The following is a 6,833-nucleotide window of genomic DNA, read 5'->3' as shown; positions in this document are numbered from 1 at the left end:
TGGCTTATAATCCAAAATACAGGAAAAGGAACCCTTGTATGCTGTTGGTGAGAATGTAAATTAGTACAACCACTATGGAGAACAGTTTGGAGGTTCCTCAAAAATTGAAAATAGAGCTACAATATGATCCAGTAATCCCACTGCTGGGTATATACCCCAAATAAAGGAAATTAGTATGTTGATGAGAAATCTGCATGCCCATGTTTATTGCAGCACTATTCACAATAGGCAAAATTTGCAAGCAACCTATGCCTATTAACACATGAATAGATATGCAAAATGTGGTACTTATACACAATGGAGTACTATTCAGCCATAAAAAGAATGAGATCCTGTTGTTTGAAAAAACATGGATGGAACTGGAGGTCATTATGTTAAATGAAATAAGCCAGGAACAGAAAGACAAACTTTGCATGTTCTCACTTATTTATGGAGGCTAAAAATTAAAAAGATTGAATTTTTGGAGACAGAGAGAAGAACAATGGGTACCAGAGGCTGAGAAGGATAGTGGGTGGTGAAAGCGTGGATGGTTAATGGTACAAAAATATAGTGATATAGAATGAAAAACATCTAGTATTTGACAGCACAACAGGGTGACTATAGTCAATGATAATTTCTTGTACATTTTAAAATGAAAGAGCATAATTGGATTGTTTGTAACACAAAGAAAGAATAAATGCTTGAGGTACAGGATACCCTATTTTCCATGAGTATAAGCGTGCAATGTGTAATGTGACTATTAAGCATTGCATGCTTGTATCAAAATATCTTATGTACTCCATAAATATACACCTACTACATACTCACAACAACTAAAAATTAAAAATTAAAATAATGAAAAACCTTTCAGTAGCCTCCCATTATTCTTATAAGAACCCACTGCCTTTGAAGTTCCCATAAGAGTGAAAAACCTGCTTTGCCTCCTTTCATGAACTCAGCACTCGTTGTGGTGTCTCAAAAAAGGCAGATGTTCTATATACACTTGTTGAAGAAGTGAATTGAGTTGGTGGTACCAAAGCTGCTTACAAAATGTAAGATATATGTATATGTAATACAGGAAGTGGCATGCAAAACACTTAATTTAATAGTCTCAGAAAAACTGTCCTTCTCCTCTTGTCATCTCTGTAGCCTCATTTGTTCCTTGGCATGGGCTCTCTAGGATCACCAGCGATCTTTTTATGTGAATATCTTCCTAGCCTCAAGCAACTGGGTCTTCTCTCCAAGGAGCCCACAGAGTCTGGTGCTTATTTATTGAATAGCAGGCATTTAATAAATGTTCATCGTAGTTGATATTGATGGTTTCACATAATCATGGTTGTTAACTTGTCAAAGTCTTGTGCCATTTCCTTCTCATAAGCTGTAAGTATAAGAAGGGCACAGTGGGAAGGGCAGAGACCCTGTAATGGTGGGTCCTAAGGGTTTGGGATGGTTGGGCAGGGTAGGCTTGGCTTTGGGAAGCCTTGAATGACAGACAAATGGTTTGGTTGGGATGACCTGGGAGATTTGTAAGCAGAGAGGTAACACAGATGATAAGTCTGAAGCAATGGAAGGGGGATTGGAGGAGACAGACTCTGACTACCTCAAACCCCTTTCCTAACATCACTTTTTCTGAGCTTGTTCAGCACACACACCACCATTCATTTATTCTTTCAACAGACACTAGAATGTAAGCCCCAGGATGGCAGGGGCTGTGTCTGCTTCATTTACCAGTGGTTTTTTGGTGTCTAGTACAGGGGCTGCCACATGATAGGAGCTCAATAAATATTACTGCATCAACATTTATTGGATACCTACTATGTACCAACAATGTGGTGGGTTCTAGGATGCAAAAATTGAAAAAAGACTCAGTCTCTGTATTGAGGGAGTTAACATAATATTCCTTTTTGCAAGAGGGCAAGGAAAAAGGCTGAATGCAAAACCAGAATGTCAACAGGGTGCTAACCAAGACCAATGGAAGGGGCAACTGACTCTCCCCAGGGAAGGTAGGCAAGGAGATTGAGGGAAGTAGCAATGAAAGGAGAGCTCGCAAAATGAAGTCATCAGAGCTTTGCATAAGAAACAATTCATGGACCTTAGATCAAGTAGTGGGGATTAAAACTATGTCTATGTGAGGCTTTGGCTAGTTTTTCTACCTAAGACATCCTTACCTCTCCTTTCCACTTGGGAATCATCTTCCTTTCCTAACCATCATCATCAACCCTTAAGTGAGTCAGGGGCATCTGTGGCGCATTCCCCCAGCACTTGGCCCCACACAGCCAAGCTCTAACACCTACCCACCCCACTGCCGTTTCCCTCTCATAAGCTTTAAGTTGTGGGGGAGCAGGTTATTTTGTCTGACTCACATAGTTCCTGTGTGGGAGTACATACAAATTTTGGAAGCCTATGGCTTATAAAACTTTGGGGCTCTATTTAAGGAAAGGAATACAAAATTTTAAACATAAAATTTGATAGAAAAATGAATATGTCTTTAGAACAAAAACCCAAGTAAATGCCACCTTATTGAAGGCTGGCAAAATGCCACAAATTCCAGGTAAATTATATAATATTTTTATTAATAAATTATCTAATCAACCTCTACAGTAACTGTTTCTGTATTTTTGGTGTACACTGATTATCTCATAATTTTTACTTTCATTAACTTCAGAGAGAATAAACAGATAATTTATTTTTTCTATAACATGATTGAAATTTGTTTTTTTATTATTGATACCATAGATACGTAAGACATATCGCTTCACACACAAATACACTGAAATGTGTAGTTGTAGAACCACTAAAGATTTGTGCCTTTCAAACAGGAATTCTCATACATTGATTTCACACAATTCTCAACAGAAATAAGGAAGAAAGGATGTGTGTTTTTGCTTTATTATCAAGTATATTCCTGACAAGGAGAGAAATTCTGTTTTGATCAGGGATTAGAGAGAACTAGACCCCATATAACACGCTCTCCAAACTTCTTCTCAAGACCTTAAGACCCAGTAACTCAGGATAGTGGACAGCAGGGGTGTTCTGGAATCTCTTCTTACACCTAGACAGCCAGGAAAACAACTCTTATAAAAGTTGGTGCAAAAGATGTCAATATAACCACTAACTATACACAAATGAATTTTCATCCTATCTTGTTCTTATCTGGATCTCAAAGATGTCTGTGGCCACTGGCCATGAGGAGAAGCATGATGGAGAGGATGTTAATGTGGGAAGAGATGGCAGTCATACATAACTGTGGATTAACTATCTTACTTTGGCAAATTAAAAAAAAAAGATGAAAATATGTAACCAGACAAACTCATTTCTAGGGTTCCTCTAAGAGCCTCAGAGCTTATGTAGATGTGAGGCTCTAAAGCTTTAGTTCATTAGCTACATGATGAATCTGCCTCTGCTGCCTCTGAGTAGGTGGTAAACACATACTGAATGAATGAATGGCAGAAATAAAATAAAAAGAGCATTGAATTTGGACTCAGATAGCCTGTGTGACTTTGAGCAAGTTACTTAACTACTCAGTTTATTTCGTCATTTTCAAAATGGGGTTAGCAATCTATACCTTACAGATAATGTATGAGAAAATACTCTGTAAATCAAAATGTAAAACACAAATAGAAAAATAGTTTTTAGAAAGATAACACATAATAGAAGGTCCCTAACTTAATATCTCAATGAGTCCCAGTTCCACAGGGATCTTCTCAATGATTAGACTGAAGAGCACAACTCAATAGATCTCTTTGTTCCTTCAAAAGCAGAGATGGAGCTATCTCTGAGAATGGCATTCTCTCCATCTACTTAGCAGCCTAAGAGTCATCTTTGACCTGTTTCTCATGCTGGCTCATATCTAAACTGACTCCTCTTTTTAAAATTTCCAAGTTTTTCTCAAATTCATCCTATTTTCTTCATCTCCATCCTCAGTACCACTTTAGTCCAAGGCATCATGGCCATTTCTCACCTGGACAAGTGCAATCACCTATTAGCTGCTTTCGATACCCTCCATTCCACTCTCCACCTTGCAGCCAGAGTGGTCTTGTCAAAATGCACATCTAATGGAGCCACCTCTGATTACACACTTCAAGGGCACTCCACCTCTCAGGATAAAGATAAAAGTTCCTTGCCATGGTTGACATGGTCTACCCCAAGGAGCTTTCCACTCGCATCTTCAACCAAGTTCCCCATTGTTTCTGCAACATGACCTTTGCTCATGCTATTCCTTCTGCCTGGAAGGTTCTGGAAGGTTCCAGGTTCTTCCCTTCCCTTTTCATCTAGATATTTCTACTTCGCTCTCTGAGATTGCAAAAACTTCCTAGGGAAAAGTTATCAGAGCATTATGTACATCTCCTTCATGGCACTTGTTAAGATTACAAATTTGAATTTATTCCTGTGATTTGACTAATGTCTGTATTAGTCTATTCTCATGCTGCTAATAAAGACATACCGAAGACGGGTAATTAATAAAGGAAAGAGGTTTAATTGACCCACCATTCTGCAGGGCTGAGGATGCCTCAGGAAACTGACAATCATGGTGGAAGGGGAAGCAAACACATCCTTTTTCACATGGTGGCAGGAAGGAAAAGTGCCGAGCAAAAGAGAAAAAAGCCCTTTATAAAACCATCAGATATCCTGAAAACTCATTTATTACCATGAGAACAGCAGCATGGGGGCATGAGAACGCCCCAATTTGGGTGGTGGCACAGCCAAACCATATCAATCTCCATTTGCTAAAAGAAACAAACTCAGGAAGGCAGTTATAATCATGGAACCTAGAAGAGTGGCTCTCTTGCAGCAAAAGCTGAACAAATATTTTTAGATTGGGTGGGTGAATCTCTTGTCTAGTCCCCCAAGTGTCTCCTTAGCCCTAGACCTTAGCCACCTTTTTCCCCTGGTGAGACAGACACAGAGGAATTAGCAAAAGAATTTATATCCACAATCAGGTCTGTGTCTTATCAGGAAACTGAGCACCCCATGGCCTCATGGACTGTGTACCTCAGAATATGTGCCTCCAAAATTTTTTATTAGATGAATAGTGACTGCAGTCTCCAAAACTCATGCTTTCAAATGGTCAAACCTACCAAGTCCCTGCAAGGGTCAGGGGTCTCTAAGTGGATAGGGGTGTTTAGACCACGCCCCTTCTACTAAACATTTTGCTTCCCTTGAGAACCAGAGGGAAAAGATAATGGGGACTTTCTCCAGCCTTGACATCACCATACCTGATATTTTGCTTTCTATCCCAGAAGACTACAATATCTCAGACTCCTCATCCACACAATGAGAATACTAAAAATCTATCAGTCAACAGTAATTTATTGTACATTTAAAAATAACTAAAAGTATAATTGGATTGTTTGTAACACAAAGAAAGGATAAATGCTTGAGGTGACAGATACCCCATTTACCCTGATGTGATTATGACTCATTGTATGATTGTATCAAAATGTCTCATGTACCCCACAAATATATACAACTACTATGTACCCACATATATTAAACATTAAAAAATTTAAAAATAAAAGCGTATCTCATTGGACTGTAGAAAGTATCAAGTGAGATAACCTTTCCGATGTGCCTGGTACTGAATAACAAGTGCTGAATTAATTTTTGTTTCTCTCTCTTTCCAGAAGGAATGAAATAGAAAGAATAAAGCTGAAGGATATTTCATTTATGTTCAACTAGAAATCCAATATAGTTTTAGGCAAACTATATTTTCCCTTGCAACTGTACTTCCTTACATACATGTAAGTGGGAAAGAATAAATGTGACAAACAAAATATCACTCCTGATTCCACAATCTAAACAAAACACTGCCTCTTTCTAGGTTTTGTTTTTTGGTTTTCGTTTGTTTGTTTTTTGGCATAGGGTTGGGCTGTATGCTTCTTGACATACCTACATAATAAGGAATACAAGGCTTTATATCTTTTATCAGTAATTACTCATAGCTTAATTGTGTACATTGTAAAATATCACACTTTTATAATCTTAATTTTGTTTGTGGCTGCAGCTATTATTTGAATAAACTGTAATTAATTATTTTCCCTGTGCTGAAGATTTGATTTCTCCCCACACTGTCTGGAATCATGTTGCCCTGAACATACTTGTGCATATTTTCCTACATTTCTGATTATACTAGTAAGCATTGAACACATAATGTGCATCAGGCACCACGCTTAGTCCTGAGGATTTAGAAATACTGATATTTGATCTCTGTCCTGAGAGTTCCTAGTCCAGGAGAGGAGACAGAAGAGTGGAAACAAAATCACAAGAGAGTGTGTGAGTTTGCAGAGAAAACTGCCAGGCAGTATCTGGGCCAAGGAAGGATGCCCACCTCTGACTAGGAGCAATGAGTCAGAAAAAAAAAAAATACTTTTTTGAAGATGTAGTGTATGAATTGACCTGGTGAGTGTCGATCCTTACTCCTAAGCCTTCCATTTTTGCAGCCTCCCCTAGCTTTCACCTTGAATTTTTCTTCAGACCAAGCATACCCTGATAACTTTGGATTTGATGTCCCTTTCTCTGTTATCAATGGCTGAGCTTTCTCTGCCCCTAAGTGTCTTCTATTCCTAATGACATTGTTGCTCTGTCCTCTGACCCATCAGACTTCAATCCAGTCCTATTTGTGACTTTGCTACCATAGTAATAGTCAGTGGGGTTGTGGTAAATGTTTAGCAACCCACCCACCCAAACAAACAGTGTTTGCTAATTATCATGGTGTAAAGACTCACTCTATGACTGACTTCAAGCTACCAACATCATGTCACTGAACACAGAATTGGGAAGAGTGGTACAGTAGCATATTATGTCATATTTCTACCACATAGATACAATGGACATAAAATAACATTAAAAGCATA

The sequence above is a fragment of the Pan troglodytes genome, chromosome 10 (assembly GCF_028858775.2).
Source record: "Pan troglodytes isolate AG18354 chromosome 10, NHGRI_mPanTro3-v2.0_pri, whole genome shotgun sequence".
Classification (NCBI taxonomy): Eukaryota; Metazoa; Chordata; class Mammalia; order Primates; family Hominidae; genus Pan; species Pan troglodytes.
This window is presented reverse-complemented; position numbering follows the sequence as displayed.